Source organism: Drosophila gunungcola (genome assembly GCF_025200985.1).
Source record: "Drosophila gunungcola strain Sukarami chromosome 3L unlocalized genomic scaffold, Dgunungcola_SK_2 000002F, whole genome shotgun sequence".
In the NCBI taxonomy this organism is placed as follows: domain Eukaryota; kingdom Metazoa; phylum Arthropoda; class Insecta; order Diptera; family Drosophilidae; genus Drosophila; species Drosophila gunungcola.
Window position 1 is genome coordinate 1,412,957 of NW_026453178.1, and position 19,587 is coordinate 1,432,543.

General features: G+C 35.2%; 1 protein-coding gene across 9 annotated transcripts in view; it reads right to left on the reverse strand.

The window, feature by feature from the left end:
- The window catches only part of LOC128257142 (heparan sulfate 2-O-sulfotransferase pipe), a 44,166-nt gene that overhangs the window by 23,370 nt on the left and 1,209 nt on the right, over positions 1 to 19,587 (reverse strand). The gene's annotated exons all lie outside the window — the stretch shown is intronic.

Genomic DNA, 19,587 nt, shown 5'->3' on the forward strand with positions numbered 1-19,587 from the left:
AAGAATATGATGGAAATGATTTTTTAATGACAAACTATTTTTGGTAGTTACTCAGTTATAGGTACAAAGTAATAACGCACATAAAAAATTTTTTTTTGATTAACGTTAAATAAAAAGGAGACTTAACTTTAATTGAACTCTCTAATTTATAAGTCCATAAATATCATTGATAACACAATAAATATTCGTGAAATAAAAAATTTAATAAAGGTTTGAAAGTAAAAGCTATTTTTTTTTATAGTATAAAGGTTGTTGACTCCCCTTTTTATTTTTCTTTCAATCAAATAATTTGTTAAAACGAATGAATTAAAAGAAATTATGTCCTTCGAAAAACAACAAATAGGTTAACATTTTCAGTATTTTTTCAGTTACAGTACTTTGAAATAAAACGAAAAGTTTCCAGATTTTAATAATTGTTTTCTTCCTATTAGTTAAAAACCATTAATTTGGTTTGGCAAGACCAAATGTGAATGGTTTTTGTTTTTCTGATCCTCAACTTTAATTTATATCCCATCAAGGGGTTTCCTCCCTCATGTCGAACTATTTATGTTCTTGCTTTTATTTTATTCCAGCTTCAACACGACTTTCAATTGTTTTCCTTTTATGCATATATTTTCATATCAAATTGAATTCGCAGCTTTCAGATTTGGCATTACTTCTGCTCGAGTCGGTAAGCCAGAGCGGACAACAATGACCCAGTTGGTAGGGCTTAAGCGAGTTGCAGCAGACCGGACAACCTTTTGTGGGCCCTGGTCACTACTGTAGCACACACAAAAAGTATACTATATATTTAAGTATATATATATATATTTTTTTTATTTTGTTTTGATATTTTTTCTACTTCTGACCAACGTTGATAACAAAACACAGCACAAAGAAATAGAAAGAAAACAACGAAACTCCTAAAGAGAGTTGAAAAATAAAACCGAGTAAAAATTGCAATGCAAACTGTTTTCTTTGGCAACTTTTTAATGCAGCTGTCCGCTGCTCCAACTGGACGGCACCAGAAAGAAAGAAAATTAAAAGCAAAAACAGAGTGTATGTATTTTTTATTGTTGGCTTTTGTTGGCATAAATCTACGGGCAGATAGCGGCAAAACTGGGCAGACGACAACAAAAAACTTAAAAAACGGTATCAAAATAATAATGACAATAAATGCGGCCATAGAAGGAATATAAATACCAACTAGAATACGGGAATAAAAAGAGCTTAGAAGCCGAAAGGTTAAATACAGTAAGAAATTATTATAATAAATAAATAAATTAATATTTCGAGGTAAGAAAAACCCAAGTTGAGTAAATTACTTTTGCCTTAAAAATACATTTTTAAAAAAATCAGTCAAAATGTTTTAAGTTGTTTACAAGAGACATATTCATTTTTAAAGTTCCTTAGCGTTTTTAATATTTTGTAGAACCTATGTATAAACAATATTGGGAAAACAACAGATATATAAATTCTCATTTTTGTTTTTCCTGTTTTGTTTTCTTTCGAGAATTTTACAGTTTGCCACAAATTTAAAATACCTAGTGGAAAAGCATTATGACAGCCAACAATCTCCCCTTAAACTCCATGGCCAGAATTTAGTTCGAGGGGTCTTGTTTAGTTTGTCATCAGGTGCAGAGAGTAATTTATTTCAAGCGACTGCACTGGAGTTGTTCAGCTGGGCAGAATGTCGATGTGGGAAAAGGGGGAGTTCTCGCAAAAATCCCGGGCTAGACTTTAGTGAAATGTATCTGGTGGATAGACAGATGCAATTGATAGCTGAAACAGTGTCCAGGGGCTGGCCAGAAAGGAAAATTCCTTCAGACGGTCACCTGCTGTGTGGAATCAGCTCAAGTTGCTAAGCACATACATATATATATATATATTCATTTTTGGGGGGAGGCTTTATTTCATTAGCCCACAGTGGCCGCCAAAAGTTTTGCGGCTTATGTGCAGGCGAATGTTTCGGCTGGGCATTTATGGCCTCGTTTTTTTTTCTCAACTTATTGTTAAAGTTGACACTAAAGTGCCACGCAAATCCCACTTAAGCGCTCTAGCCACCAAAAACTTATACTTTTTCCTCTGCATATCCTAACATTGTTACACATGTACAGTTGTGGCCAAGTTGAGAGCAGTAATAAATGCCTCAAAATTTAATTTGTTTTTTAATATTTATATATAATATCTTTTATGTTTTAAACTTATTTTATTTTAATTGGCTTATATATTTACCATATTTTATATTAATTGTCTTTTTAAAAAAACATTTTTTCCTTAATTTACGAAAAGCAAATAATAGTTCTAAAGGATCTTTATGATTTTCATCAAATCTAAAAGTCTTTGTTATATTTAAATATGAGATTTTTTGAAACTTCTATAATTGTGTTCGCAATTGTATATACATTTTTTTGGTTGGCGCAAACAAAAAGTCGGAAATTTATTGACATTTTGTTTGCTACTCCCATTGGATCGCCTGGCGTGTAAGTGTCGAAAGTTATGTGATTATTAAAATAATTTTACGTGACTGCGTCGATTTCTTTGGCCAAATCCAGTGGGGGTGGGGGAGTGGTAGGGTATATTTGGTTGGGTCCGACTGCAGTTCGTTTGCTGCCACGTAGCACATGTGCAGGCCATTAGGGACCATGAGCCAGGGACCGGGACCTCGGCCACACTTGGTTCGTTAGCGCTTTTTTTGGGACTTTCAACATACTATACTATACTATACTATACAATACTGTACGCGATGCCAGTTCTATTTCCCTTGCTCCAAAGGAGGCGGCTGGTTGTGGGGGTGGGCGTGGCTCCAAGAGTAATAGCTTCGAGCTCGATTTCCACAGTGGCACAGTTGGCTACAACTTCATCAAGATGATTGAAATATGTGCGTTCATGTCGGCAATGAGTGAAATGGGACGAAGAGTTATAGATATTTTTAAGTCAACCTTTTGCAGCCAGAATTAAGGATATTTTATCAAGATTTTGTAACAGTATTGTCAAGCAAAAATATTGACTGATCAGTTTTTATACGAATTTTTGTGTAACAGATTTATTTAAATGAATGTAATCCAAATAAAACTAATCCGATTACTGCACTTTGTATCTTTTTTATAAACCAACGATTAAGCATTTGCAAAGATAATTTGTTTGTTAACTTTTCAATTTGTTTAGCCTTCATGTTGTTTACAAGATATGTGTAAATAATAAATGGTAAACTAAACACAAATCCAACTACACTCAGTCTAACTGTATCTCTACCTCAACTTTGAGGTGAGATTTCTACGGGAATGTTATGCATTTAACAGCCATGGCCATAGGTACGTTAGGTTGCTTAGATTATTCCTTCGGTTCATGCATATCCAGCAGTTTTTCAGCGAATTCAGTTCCCATCTCGAAGTGGAGAAATTGCAGAATCAGCAAGAAGTTGGCTTAGAACGCAGAGTTCATTGGCCAAGATGCTTGCCGTTTATCCGTCAGCATTTGTTAGCCAACAGACCGCACCTTTCACTCCGGTGTAAGATGGAGGGATGGAAACGGAATAAGTCGGCTGCCGTTGCATGCAAATCGCTCGCCATTTCCGCTCATTGTCATTCGACTGCCCATACACGTAAGCCTAGGCATCAACTACCAACTGCAAACATAATTTAATTAAACGATGGCAAATTTTCCAGCTAATCAAACTGTAAAACGGCAAGCGACCAACAAAATTGCAGCCAGTTTCCAAGGCATTAGAAATGAAGATTGCAAAATTCGCAATTCCGAGACAAAATTACAGTGGAGCTTGGGTAAGTCGATTTTTTTTTAATTTAAAATTTTTTTTTCGAAATTTTATACAACCTTTACAGACCTCTTCTCAAAAAAATTTTTTCTTAAACTTTGCTTTAAGAATTTTAATTTTAATCGTTTAATAAATACTTTTAAATATTATATTTCTAACTAATAAAATAAAATGGATTTTCATTACATTCAAATTTATGTTTAATAATAAAAATTTTCGATTACAGCTATGGAATTCTTACTGTTAACAACCTACTCGAAATATACTTAAGTGATATACAATGAAGCAACTATAGCTCCATCTTGGTTGACTTGCAGAGCAGGCGCAACAAATTGTTTGAGACATGAAGATTTCTTTCGCAATGAGTCCGATTTTCGATGGGGGATCTGCGAAGATGAAAAAACCGAATCGCGTTTGGATGCCACACACACTCCAATCAATACACGCAATAGGCAAGTTTTTGAAAGGTGTTTGAACCCAGATTTGCCCCGCAGCCAGTGGTGTTAGTATAAGAAGTGGCCAAACCACTTGAAAGAACGCAAAGGTATGAAATATGAAATCATACAATCTATGAATATACCCAGATGTTCGGCCCCTTACTTTGCAGAACTATTCTTTACCGAACATTAGCATTTGGGAGGAAAAATGGCTGGCACTGGCACCATGACATAACCCAATCGCTTGGCGGCAGATCTTTTTATAACTAGTTTGCCCCCGGGTCACACAATGATTTGCCTGATTTAATATGCAAAGAAATTGAATTTTATTCCGCGTTTTTTTGGCGTAACAAAAGTTCAACAAACTTTGAGCCACCACTTTTTTTTTTGTATTTTGCGGGAACCTTTCGCTTGACTTTTGGCTGGCATTCGCAATCCATGAGCACTTCATTAGGCAATTTTCGTGGGTCCGGCTCAAAGGCCCATTAAAATTGTCAACTAAGGTCAGTTAATGAGGCCTTCCGCTTTTGTTGTGTAAGCGCGTCGGAAAAGTGTGTGAGAAGCGCATAGAGAGGTGCAATGAGGTCACTTGGGTCAGGGTTCAATCTCTAAAACTGGCTGTTCCGTTAGGCTTCATCCCAAAGCAGTGAGCACATTTGAGGTCATAGGCAACCAATTTGGAGAAGATTTCTTGGGACTTTCGGGATGTTGCAAAGACACAGAGTTGGTAAATTGAACAGGGAATTTGGGTGTTTTATAGTTGTTAAAAATCTGTGTGTTTCGAGGTCAAAAGTTTCGGACAAGACACAAAGTTTTCTTTAAAGGCTTTCAGTCATTTTTATCTCTAAAGTATAATTTTTATGTTTATAACTCTGTCCAGCTTTATTTTTGTTGCATTTAATTTTTACTTTACTTTATTAAGCTTTACATTTATTCTAATTTGTTTTTAATTATTTTTAAATGTAATTTTGCTTATAATCAACCATACTTTTAAATTGTACTATTCCTTAAAAATAAAGAATGAGACATAGAATTTGTTTTGCATTTCTGTCAAAAAACTGTTGTAAAAATATTTAGATATTCTTCAAATTAAATAGACTTCTTTGGGTAGAACAAAATGGGTAATATTTTATAAATGGATTGCGTTTAGTTCATTTAAAAAGAAGTAACAATAAATAATCTTGAGCTTTTACAGAGATCTCTGTCACCACATTTAATCACATTTCCCTGGGGCTTGGTCCAGAAGCAGAATTCCCCTGGGCCACTCCCAATTAAACTATTAACTCTAATCTGATAGCAGGCTCCGTGACTTTGGCCAGCATATAGATAGCCATCAGCCATAGCCACAGAGAACGGTCCAAAATCTCGGCTCACAGGGAAACTAGGCCAATTGTAATTAAAACGTTCTACGTGCCCCTGTCGATGAGTTTGACTTCTGATGGAGGCAAAACTGACCCAAATCTACTAGTATTTTTTTTTTTTTGAGCAAATCTCAGACGAAAAGTGCGTACCGGAAACATTATTTCCAAAATGTAACCGAAGAAGATCGAGACGGAAATTTTTGTTGCGGCTGATTGAGTCAATTGGGCAATTGAATTTAGTGACGCCACAAAAAAGTGAAGTAAAGCAAGGTTCGAAAATAAACAACAACGCGCCACTAGCAAAAATAATAAAATAATATTTTGATTAGAAAGTTGTATAATCTCGAAAGAGACGAACGCGAACGATTCGAGTCATGTGAATTTTTTATGCAATTGTTTTTCTTTTTAGTTTTTTTTGGTTTTCGGTTTTTGGTTTTGTTTTTGCACGTTCCCATCTCGGTCTTGAGTGGGAAAGAGATAAAGACGGCGGCGGGCGTCTGATATTGTATTGTATAAGTAGCTAAAGCTATGGATGTATAGCTACAATTTTCTGCAGCATGAAAAGCCACCAAAGCTTGGCATATGATTTAATTGAAGCCACAAAACAAAAACAGCAACAACAATCGTCCACAGATTGGAACTGTGTTTATTTTAATTTCACAAATGTTATGCCATTTTTGAACTACATTTTACCATTATTCTTCGTTTTTTTTTTTTTGCTTTTGCATTTGCCGCTGCTCTTTTATTTCGTTATTTTTCTGTGGTTTGTTTACTCTAATAACAAGACTCAGTCAGCATTTAAAAACTCATCAAAAAACAGTTTTTCTCGTTTTTCATTGCGTTTTATGTGGTAAAGTAATTGTGATAAATTTTAAGTAAACAAGCGAAGGGCACAAAAAAAAAAGTTGGGTCAACAAAATTGCTTTTAGACAATGTTTAAACAGGGTGAGAGGGTCCAACAAATTTGCCTGGACTTTAATGGAATTTCGGTAGTGGCTTTCAGTGGTGAAAGCGATTTTGGCACTTTTAACTTACGCTCTAGTAAATTACTGCCGTTAAAATCAAAACATGTGTTTTCACAGCACTAAAAGTATCTATTAAAAATGCATTAAATCGTCCGTTTATAGTTATGATAATACTGAAATTAATTTAATTTAAACAACAATATAATTTATGAGCTTGCAATAGTTATAATAAATTTTATATTTGGTTAATAGTTTTTAGAATCTTTATGGCTAACTCTTAGCTATTAACCCAACTGTTTTCCCCATTTTCCATGTTAGACAGTCATTAGCTTTCAAGTTTAATGAGTGCAGTCTCAAAATCCACATACAATTAAGCCAAAGGCGACGAGTTGCCCCGAAATTATTGTAATCTTCTTCGGCACGCTCAAGTGTAATATAATACAACAAAATAAATGTTAATGACTTTGCCAGCCGAAGCGTTCAACAGCCGCAAAATAATAATCAAATACGAACGATACTGAAGATGCTGGTTGGAAAAAGAAAACATTTTGAAGGCATTTCACGCCCGTATCGAATATCGTAAATCGTATATTGTGTATCGTATGTTATAAAGTGGCGCTTAACACGCACTTGAAAATGGAGTTGAATGTGCGGAATTGGGCTTTATCCTCCACTCTTTATTTCTATGCTCTCCCATTCCGTTTCCACCTTTCTCCTCTTTCTATATCATGATTTATTTCCATTCATCAGCAGCAGGCTTGTTGCAAATATTTCACGTTTCAATAGAACGTGATCCCATAAAAGAAAGCTGAGTAAAAAATAAGAAAAAAAATCCCGACCGGACACAACATTCTGTGCTGGGAAAAAGGTCTTCTTTTCGATCAAATGGCTAACTGCGGTTACTGTAAAGAGATACAAAAAAAAGTAAATATACAACTCAACTTTCAATTGCGAATTGTGCGGCGCTTTCAAGGAACGTGCGAATGCAACGCTCCGCTGCAAATCAGCCACACCCCCCGCCCAAAGACAAATTGTTTTTGCCTATCCCGATACAAATAGTTAGATATAGATAGATACAGTACAGCTTCAATAAGCAGAACAAATTTCAATTAACCATTTAAGCACAATTAGTTGGCGCTAATATCTCAAGCCACAGAATCACTTATTTTTGTAAACACTTATCCTTTAAATAAATGAAATGTACTTAGTAGTGTATAACGAATATAAATATAAACATTTAAAAAAAGTTTGCAGTTAAAAAAATCTATGTTTTCTAACTCAACCTATGTACAATTTTAATTTAACTATCCTTAAGCTTAAATTCATTACACTTTACGAAAGTATTTTTAATGAATTTCCAACATATTTAAAGAACAAATGGTTGATATCTGTATATAAAATAGAAAGTGTTATATAATTCGTTAATAATCAAATTCAGCGAAATTTAAATTAGGTATGTTTGACTGTCGTTAGATAGTTAGATGTATTGTATGTATATGTGCAAATCGAGCTGCGGCTAAAGTCAGAGTCACAGTCATGGTCGTTGAATAAAAGTGTCAATCTTGGCCAACAACATCATCATTATCGCCTTCATCATTATCAGTGGCAAGACAATTTGCTCTTATGTCTTCAAAAAAAAAAAACGTGATGGCAAAAAATTGAATGGAAAGTAACTCACAAAAGTCACAGCTGTTTGAAGATTTTGCTCTGGAGTAATATTTGCCCAACACTTTATAGACAAGTTTTAAGCTAAAACTATCAAAGAGACTTCTTTGTTCTTGTTAGTTTGAAAATGAGTTGTTTTATTTTAGTGTTTCTTTTTACGTCTTAAGGGTAATGTTATCTTTTCTTATTATGAGCTTCGGAAACGATCAATGACATATTCAAAACCAAATGATTGTTATTACAAAAATGTTCGTTAATAAATTTTATTTCTACATTTTTAATAACTTTTATTTGTTAATGGTATTTTTATAGATGCCATAAAATATGGTAAAACGAGTTTTTAACTACGCATCTTTAGAGGTCATTAATGTTATTGTACGAATAAACATTATTACACAAAATTAAAGTAATTTCTTAAGGTTTTGAATCCGATCTACTGTTTAGTAGTTTAAAAAGCATCCAATTAAAATGTCATCCAACCCACATGGTTCGAGAAGTTCCATTTTGCTTGTTATGGTCCCATTTAAATTCCCTTTTCCATTCCCGTAGCATGTGCAAGTCAAATGTAAAGTGAACGGATGAGGTGAAGCTTCATTTGGCTTAGATTAACGCGGCTTGTAATTAAGTTGTAAAACCTACGTGAGGGCTTTTCAAGTGTCTGCCCCCCTCAGTTTGCCCCTAAATTTCACCTAGTACACACATAAAAGTCCTAAGTACACAACGCATTTGTAGGAAGTGGAGGAGTGTGCAAAACTTGTGGCAAAAATGAAACTGGGAATTCATTAAGCGTTGCCTTACTTTTTTCTGCTTTTGACACTCGAAAATCGGCCAGTCTTATAACTGATTGTTTTGAAACAATTTAAAGAATACATTTTAAAAATGTATATTTTTTGTTAGTTTATATTGGCTATATAATAGTTATTATTTCTTGAAACTCAAATAATGGAGTAATGAAACTGCTTTCTTGGTATAAGAATAATTTTTTCAAAATTTTAAAAATATATCAGAAAATGAATGTGAATTCGGTGTTATGATTTGCCTTAACTTACTGAAATACAATTCAGAGAATAAATAGAAGACTCAACACCATAGTTCTTTAGTTCTTTCTTTAAGTCATTTTTCTGCGTGAATTAGAAAATATTTGCAGACTTCTGCGAAAGTGTTACCTCAAGTGTAAATATGTTTGGTTTTGACTGTTGTGAGTTGCTCTTTCCCTTAGCTATTTTTCGAGATATTCATTCATATTGGGGGTGTTGAACGAGCAGGCAAGCGCGCTACCTGCAACAAATGTCGCTGGCAACATGTTGAGTCCGTCCATTAACACACTCCAGTTGTCATTTGTTTTGCTGCCGGGCTAGAATTTGTCCATGGCGACGGAGTGAGGAGAGATGTGTGTTGACAATTAACGAATTTCATATCATGGCCATAAATCTGCCCGGCTTGCTGGAGTGTAGAACTGGCATTGGTAAGGAGAGTATATGTGTGCCAAATTGCTTTTTGTGGGTCAAATTGTAGACAATTAACTGTTATGGCAACTGATTTCGCCGCGAAGGTTTATTTTTTAATGCGATAATGGAGCAAGGCTAGGCTTGAAAAGTCATCTTAATGATAATGAACATTTACTGCGGTTATTTAGCCAACTGAATTTACCTGGATTAAAAACAATTTACAATTACATAAGGATTAAAATGTCATAACAGTTTAAAAATATATTATCATTACCTTAAACTTACTATTGAACTAGAAAATTAATTTGAAATGAAGAAAGAAATATTCAACGCATTAGTGTCTTAAAAAATATATATATAAAATAATCAAAATCTTTAAAACATTTTAAATTTAAAACTTTTGTCCAATATCAGCAACATATTATTTTTTTCCTTTGATTTCTATTCATTTAAATACCTGATGGACAAAAAGGTTGATATTTAAAAATGTTTTACTTAAAAGTTTTTGTCTATTTCGGAACCAAATATTTGAGCCACAAACCCAGCGAAAGGCGGCAATAAAACAAGCAAAATGCTTTAAGCCTTTCATTTCCCTTTCTTACTCTTTCTTATTTGACTTGCAGCGAATGTTAATAACATTTTGTATCAACAACACCAGCAACAACCAAAATTTACGCACTCGACAACAGAAGCAAACAACTCGACGGTATTTGTTGCTGTTGTCGCCATCGTTGTCGTTTCCTTTAACGAGCTCGTCCTTGTTGCAACCGGCGCACGTGACACGCCCCCTGCTGGCAGAGGCAGCCCAATTTCATGCTGAAACTCCGGCTCCTTGGCCGCCATCTCCGTCTTTGGCTTCGTGGGTGCTTACTTTTACTACTTGACGCTGTCATTTGCGGCATTGCAATTAATTTTTGCCTGCTCTCTGTGTACGTGTGTACGGGCTGGGGGCGGTATGCGAAAAGGGGGAGTGGCACGGTCTTACACAGAAAAGATATCAACGATTGTCATCTCAACTCAAGAATACATATTTTCAAAATTTTCATATAGTTTTAATTTGGAAGAATACACATTTGGAAATTAATTTGTTAATTGCTTAATTTACAAATATAAAACTCGACAATTAGAATTTTATACATAACATTTGAATATTGTGTCTTGGGGTGAACAATATTCACTGAATTCTAAATGTTTTATAAATTTTAGTTTTCTTCATTTACATTTATATTTTTATATCAATGTGTTACTTTAACAAACTCGTATTTTATCCAATACAACAAGTTCTAAAATAATTATCTTAATTGTGTTTGAGGGGTTCGTATTAAATGAATACCTTTTTGTTCTTTGTGCATTGAATAAGAATATGGGGCGGTACGCGGCCAAACAACTTGGCACACTAATTTCTGATCTCTGGCTGCTGCAAGCAACAACTGCAGCCGACTTAAGGGCCAAATAGGGAAAAGGTGGCGCCTTGCTAGTTGTCAAACGCTCCTCATTTAACGCCTGCATGGACTACAAAGTGATTTTGGGGAGGGGCAAAGTATTGTGTCTTGCGCTGGAAATTCGAGCTAGCTTTTCCGAGAGCTGCCATGACCATGATAAGCATTTGCATTGTTGTCATTATAATACCTGAAACGACCTGCGGCCCAGAAAATTGATATTGACAAAGAGAGTTTAAAGATAATTTTCCAAAGGGGCTTAAGCCAATGTAAAGAGCTACAGAAAATTGAAATGTAACTTGAGGAAGGGGGTTTTTTCCAGAAAATGTTCATGGTTGGAAATGTCGTTTTTTATGCAGATTTTTTTTTAAATAAAAAGAAGAGATTTGTTTTTATACATTGATATACTTGAATAATAAAGTAAGATTTTGTGCAGTTTTTTTTTAGCAAGATATGAAAGAGTTTCCCATGCTTGCAATTCCCAAAGCAACAAAGCGCCTATTAAATTCAATACGGCAAGAAAAACAAGCTTTGCTTATTGGACTGCCCAAAGATAGTTAAATCGAAGCCCAGTTTAATTTTCTCTGCTGATTGCAATGACCCAAGGAAAGAATCCTTTCTCCACGGCAGCTGCGCAATCCCCATTGGCCACATTCGCCAATTTGCGTTAACCGAAACCACCGTTTAGACGTGCCCACCTGAACGGGCCAAGTGGTGAAGTGGTGAGGTGGTGGGAGGGCCCTCGAGTATTAAGTATTTGTATCATTCCTTGACTTTCACAGGGCGAACCCGATCCGATTTTCTGCTCATTTGTGATGTAAAAAGAGCGGGCCGCCTGACAGAAACTTGCCATTCAAATTGGTGTCAACCAGTCAACTGGACGCCAAAGAAAGTGGCGCCACAAATTGCACTGAGAAAAAATAGCAGAATAAAATTTTAAACCCTTTAAACGTTGATTTAAGGGATTCATAAATTGTCATTTATAAAATATGTTGTCTCAATTAAATGCAAGTACATGGCTAATTTTTAATACTCAACATATTATAAATAGGAAGACACTTTTTTGTTATTGGACAAACATGTCTTTATAAATGCAAAAAATTTTAGTGGTCGCTTTGAATTAAAATCAAATTTATAATAAATGTTCGTTATGTTTCTTTCCTGTTCGGCTGCCGTTTTCTGTGTCTTTTTCGCCACCGCCCAGACTGAGATCTCCGGCTTTTTCTCATCCACAGTCTCAGACTGAATCCAAGTCACAGGCGATGCCAAAAGTAGGTCGCCATCGTCTCGGCAACTTGTTTAACCGGCGACCGAAGGAAAAACTCGCTTCGCACATAAAAATCGCAAAGAGAAGGAGTAAAAAGCAGCACAAAGACATAAAAATGGATTTGCATCCTGTGGGACATCTTTGACTAAACGAGAGTCTAAGCTACATTAAAATTAAATTTTATTTGCCATTTTATTTGTCTCAGTTCTACGTTCTCTAGTTTTTAAAAGAGGGAGCGAGTGTGGAAATTAATTACGCAATTCAATTTGCCTCGCAGGCATTTGTCTGACGTATGTTTATTTGCCATTGCATTTATGTTAATTGAAAGGCTTTGGCATTTGGAAAGGATGAAGGTTATTTATAACGATTGATTTATCTGCCAAATGATTCTAAGAAATTTAGGATGCATTGCTTAAGTGTTCTGATCAACCAAGCAGGAAATTCATTAAATTCAGCTTAACAATGGTTTATTGATTTGAATATCTTAAGGTGATAAATTCAAACTTGCATGATCACATTAAAACTCATTTAAAGTATTATATATAATAAAAAGTGATTGTTTTTTTTGTTGTTTAATTTTTTTGAAGGCCTTTAACATTTTTAGATCGATTGAACAAGAGCCTTAATATAGAGGCTCTTGTTCATTTTTATGGACGTTACCCCTTTCATGTAACTATTTAATATATTAATAACATCATGTTCATGTATTCGAAATCGGTGTGGAAAAATCCCCTTCAACATTAAATCAAGATACTTGTGGTCTGGCTAATTAAAATGATAAACAACGACCGGCAGCTATTTCAGTTAAGCCATGTCATTATCAAAATCATCGAAATGCAGCCGTACAAAACCAACAAAAGATATAAACTAAGCAAGCGCCAAAACAAACTCAGCCCAACTCAACTGGCATCATTGGCTTTTGTTTAGTGAAAGGCAGGTGGAATACCTGCTGCACCTGCCGCAAGTCGAAGGCTCCGCCTAATATACAAACATTTGTTCAAGACTGTAAAACAGTGGTCGTGGAAAGTACACGCACAGCTTGTGACCCCATCAGGGCATCATTCGGCAGTTACTCCTCACCCGACAGTTCAAATACTCATATGTTCGCCCCGAGAAATGAAACATTTTCGGGCCAAAATCACCCTCCCATTCAGGTGGTAACAAAACGAAATGATAGCAAGATTTATGATTTACGAACATGATGTTCGGTACATGACCGATAAGCGATCCGAAACGAAGGCATCATTAAAATCAATTTTGATTTGCCAACCTCCTTTCACCGAGTTCCGAGTAACAGCTGCCACATGCCAGGGAAAAGGGGCGAAATTGGATTACAACTCTTATTGGGGGTGTTCAATGGCAGGTTACAACATTCGACATTCATTAGGGATCAATTTGGCTTTCTTTTACAGAGCAATTTCAATTCGTTAACTCTTTCAGCGGTTGGCCATTCAAGGCAATCAAATCAAAGCTTTAATGATCCATAAAGTTGAAGCTATTTTCTTCGGGTTGTAAATAATCTAAAAATAAGTTGGGCGATGAGCATTAAGATTATTTTTATTAATTCTAATAGTAGTTCAATCTTGATTTGATTTGATTTGATTTGATTTGATTTGATTTAGAGCTATGCAAAACTATTTTACAACAAATGCTTACATTGGGTTAGAGCTTTAAACCATTTTGATTAGTTTATGATTTATAAAAAAAATATTTTATGGTTTAAACCAAACATTTAACCCGAATAATATTTATTCGGCTTTTGCAATCGTGCTTTTTTATTCAAAACTAATTATTATAGATTTATTTGGTTAAAATTAAATTTAGAATTAACCCAAGAATGCCCAAACCACTGGTTCGACCTTATCTCTTCTCCCATTTCCCAACCTGACACCTTCAAAATCACATAAAATGTTTTTCCAGTTGCTCAAGCATCGCAACACTCTAATTATTTGTGGGTCATAATAACTCTAATCTTTTGTCTCAATGGCCATTTAAATCTGGAATGACCACTTTAAGAAAATGCAGTCAAGATTTTTGGTTTTTTCTTCATATACTTGCCATGCCTAGGCCAATCCCCCAGGCAATTAAAAGACCGCAGAGAGTGCAATTAAAAAATATTTAATTATACCACAGTAAGGCTCGGGATCCTCCTCGAGAGCCGTGGACCGATTTTCCGTTTGCGGCTTAGCCCAAAAGCCAGCGAGTGGCACATGACTTGGCCGAGCTGCTTCATGTGGTCATTACGTCATGATGCAGCTTTTGGAGTGGCACAGCCAAAAGGCAACAGATATACTGCATATACATGTAGATATATATAGTGTAGTGAGAGAGGAAGGCGAAAAATGGGGAAAAACTTGTAAGTCGGGACAGACAAAAACCGCATATTTGTCGTGAGCATTTTGTTACAATTTCAATTTTGGCCTGGTCCATTGTTGGGGGTCGGTTTCTAGACTCCACTTTTTATATGCTCACGGAATCTTGTAGTTTTAGTTTTTTCTTATAGGCGTTGCCTTCGCCTTTTTGTTTCGACTACTCGGCTTTGCTTGCATTTGAAAGTGCATTCGTTTCGGTCTTGGCCAATATTTGCCAACTATCAAACTGGTTTATTGCGGTTATTTTTTCTAGTTTTCTTAAGAGTTGATGAAATGGCCTTTTATGGCTAGCCAGTTCGACTTCTCAAGTGCAAGGAGTGGAACACAAATTAAGATATTTGTAATTTTCAGCTACCGCGGAAAGTTCCTAGAAGTTTTCACTGGCAGTTAACAAAATTATTTAATTAAATAAATAACTGTTACTACCTACAATTTATTTGCTTACATTAGTTTTTTGTTAGGAGTTAAACATTTTCCAGAAACTTTTAGCAAACTATATATTTACCTTAAATTCTAAAAAAAACATATAATTACAAATTTTGTTATATAAATCTTTCTTAAAAGTGAATGGTTAAATCTGAAGAGCAAAATAGTGAAACCGAAACGGCTAAGCTAGCTTTACCAATTAACACCAAAAGTTCTCTAAATGCTTGGCTGCCCGAAAAGTGAAAAGGATCATAAATGCCGTTGCTAATTGCAGTTCAATGCTTTCACTTGTTAATAGAGTTTACTCCAAATGGTTAAAAGCACCACCCACCTGGGAATTTATCTTTTGGGATCCGAGACATGTCCCACCGTAAAATATTCTGCTCGCCTAAGTAGCTAGCGCCCATAAATCTCCAGCAGTTTGCCGGCTGTAAAAAAAGTGATTTACATACTCGAGGAAGCCCCCAGTTCGGATCTGAAGCTAAGCGTTAACTCACTTTCGCTCTTCGAGAGTGAAGAAGCAGCAAAGAAATTAAATTCAATTTTGCCTCGTCTGCATTTGGCAAACTTAAAAACAAAAACAGCAAAACGCTCGCAAACAAGTGAATACAATTTTACTTTTTTCACATTTTTACTCGGTTTCTTATTTTTAGCATTTTGCATGCATATTTGATCAAAAACAATCAAATTTTATGAGAAAGTACGAGTAACACAGCAGACAACCATCTTGATATGTTTCGGGAAAAACAAAAATTGAAAGGAGGTTTATGTGTTTTTTGTTTTTTAACTTTTTGTGCGTTGCATAATGATAATTTTTATGAAAGTCTTTTTTTTCGGGCAAGGAAGTGCTTAAACAAATTAAGGAGACTAGGTTGGGTGAAGTGGTAATAATGAGTTGTGTTCATTGTTTTTATCAGTATGGTGAAAGGGTAATTAGTTGATGGTCATTTGCTCAAACTCAAAAGATGAACGAGTGGGGTACAAAAATGTTAATAAGTACAAGAGTATCCTATGATTTACCTTAAAAACTGATAAGGTCAAACATTTAAAAAGGTGTAGGTACTAATGCTTTTACAAAAATTGCCCTAGACTCCACCTTGATTATTTCAATGACTACTTCATTTCAAAAAAAAAAAACTATTTTCAATGACTTTGAACTAGTTCCACCTCCCAACTAATTCCACCTTCCGCTCAACTTCACCTTTTGCTCAGCAATTTACACTTTGCCTGGCAATCTTTAAACTTGAAACCCGTTAGAAGACAAAAAATTCATCATTGTCATCATCAGTTGGCTGTTACGCATTGCTGGCCACGCCCCCTTTGTCCAAAAGCCCATGTTTGTATATCAAGTGAAAGCTATACACATAATTTCCACTTGTCTGTCTACGTCTGGGTATTTTTTTGCACTTGTTTTATTTTTAGCCAAAAAGAGTTGCACATTTTTCACATGATTGTGTTAATCAGCTTTTGCCTTTCTTATACACTCTATATACTATGCTAAAAATAATGCATAATTTTGTTGGCCATATTTTTTAATCGTAACCTAGGTCGACATCTGACCGTTTCTACATAATGTAGAAAAACTCTTTCATCCTATTTCAGTTTTCGTGGGAGAGGGCGTTTGTTTTTGGTATCCACACGGGCATAACCAAAGTTTTTGTTTTTATGACCAACTAATAACAGCCATATAGCAATGGACTGCTGGTGGGCGTTTGTTGCTTTCTGAAATTGGCCCAGTAAAATTGTTGGTCATCTCTTCTGAAAGGTGCTAAACGGCTGCGGTCATAAATTGCTATAATGTATACAAAACATGTGAATATTTTGTGGGCTTTCACTTGCCAAAAGTTTCGTGCGAAATTATCTGTGAAAAAGGGAGTGATATGTAGGCGGAGGGCCTAGAGTTTCACCAGATCATGCGGGTTAGGTGTGAAGTTTTTGGGAAAACTGTGTAAAGTGCGGGCTAAAATGTTGCTCTCAGTGTTCTGCAGTGGGTAATGTACTTAACGAATATTTGTGTTTTGCTATGTGGCTATTATATTGATGAAGTATTACAGCCAGGTGGCTTAAATTTTTCAGAATTTAAAATAACTATCAAGATGCTGAGTGTGCTGGGAAAATAAGTTTTGTACATAAGCTGCATATCATTTGATTGTCATTTAAAGAATATAAAGTATTTACATAAAAAGATTTTTTTGAATTTAAAGTTAGTGAATGTGGCTTTTTTAGAATAATAATTATTTTAACCAAACTTCAGTAGACATATTTTAATTTATCTTTGTTTTTTGATGGTGCAAATCACAGTTTGGAAGCTTGAAATAATTTGAAAATTTCTTTTATTATTGTTATTTCGTAAGTCTTAACAAAATATATATATAAATATTTCTCTCTGAGATAGAGGTTTAAAGCTTTTAAATATGAAATTTTAACAACATTTTTGTTAATTATAATATTTATTTCCTTTAAGTTGCCACCCGCAAGCAGACATCACTAATTAACTTTCCCGTGGCCCGCCAGCAGCGTGTAAAATTCCCAATATACATCATTTCCATTGCAATAAGACAGACTAAATAAAACAAAACGCCAGACAAAACTCAAAACAAAATAAAGAAAACAAATCACATCACTGAATGTAATTATGAGAGTGTGAGTGACTGCATGTTGTGGCGCCAGAAGAAAGAAAGAAATTGGTAAGAAAGAGAGACGCAGAGGAGAAAGACATAAAGAGTCGGCCACACTGTCTTCGTTTAAGCTCGGCTTGAATGACCCCCCTGCCTCTTTTCCTCACTTGACCCTCTTTTGGGGCGTTCTAAATAATTTCCGTCACGCTTCAGCTTGCAGTGAAAATAAAAGTACATTTTGTATTAGGTAAGCCCTAATCTATATGGAAAACAAATCAGAAAACGTAATTAATGCTAATTCATGCCCAAGTATGGCATAACTGCATTTGATTCTACTTACTGGGCGGTTAATTGTTATTGTCTTTATAAAATCGATTTTGACAGGTTTTTATCAACTGAGTGCAACGAACTCATTTTCTCCGTATGCTTATTTATCGCGTGTCTGGTTAATGAAGCTGCCAAACATCTGTCGGAGAGTTATTTAAGCAAAACCAATTAATTTAATTAATTAATATCAATTTGGAAATGCACAAAAGAGTTGCGCACCAATTTTGCTGGGAAATTTTTTGTTTTTCTCTCCAGGATATATATTACCCTTGCTATAAATCATATCCATGTCTAAATATTTGCATAATTTTATTGTGCAAATAGTAGGAGATTGTCTTATCGCCAAATCGTCTGGGCAATGGGAAATGGATAAAAAACAAATGTTTACCTGATTGATTGACAGACTGACTGAGTGACCAACTGATTGACTGAGAGTTTTCAGCTGCATGCAAATTGTCAAAATGAGCGTAAAATTTATGCTACTGCGAGCAGTAATCATACAAAGTACATATCTACATTTAAGTCATGTGTTTAATTAATGCCAGTAATTCATACAATAAATGTAATAATTTGTTCTGTAAATATACGGCAAACGGGGCTGGTGGATATCGATAATAAAAAGGGGCTTAAGAGGGTAAAATGAGTTTAATTGAGTTTAATTAAACCTAAAGGAATGATTCGCTCGGTAAGCATAAATATGGAACAGTTACATGAAACAGAATATTTGAAATAATTTAATTTGGTTTAAAGTAGTTTCAATATCATCAAATGTTTTATTAATTACCTACCGTAAAAGCAATTTTTTAACATTTACTCGTATGCATACGAACGTTGTTCATAACTCTAGTTTGCTTTGCCATAATGAAAAGCAAATTCTCACACCCTCTTTGAAAATCAACAAAGGCTAAAAAAAAAACGTTTTCCAAAAGCCAATTAGTCCATAACATGTGTAGTCGGACTATCATTAGTTTACATCTCGACGCACTCGTTGCAACAAATTTTGGCCATACAGACGTGAAAAAAAGAGCGAACATTTCACAATTGCGGACGCAGTGGCTCAGATCTCTGGCCTAAACACCTTTTTAATGGCCAAAATTGTTATGGGCGGCCGCAGAAACCGCAGTCCGTCGACCATCAACATCGACTAATGAGCGGGCAGTCAAGTCAGCGGGCTCTTAACTTTTATCTGAACTGAACTGCGCCGAGTTGGGTTCTGTAAAAGGCCAGAACAAACACTGAAAAATGTAGGCCTAGACAATGCAGCTCGAGGGAAGAGGTGGTAAGACACAGCTCTTTTGGCTACTTGAACTAGTTGAAGCTGAGCTCGGGTTTTGTGGTTTTCCGTCTTTTCATCTCTGTAAACTGGCCCCAAGGTGCTACACCAAATGCATTATGAGAAGAATTGAAAATAAAATCAGCAATAAAAAAATTATAAACGAGATTGTTGCTTTTAAACTAGAGCAAAATTGAAAAAACGTCAGCTGCTGTATGAATGCACATACAAAATA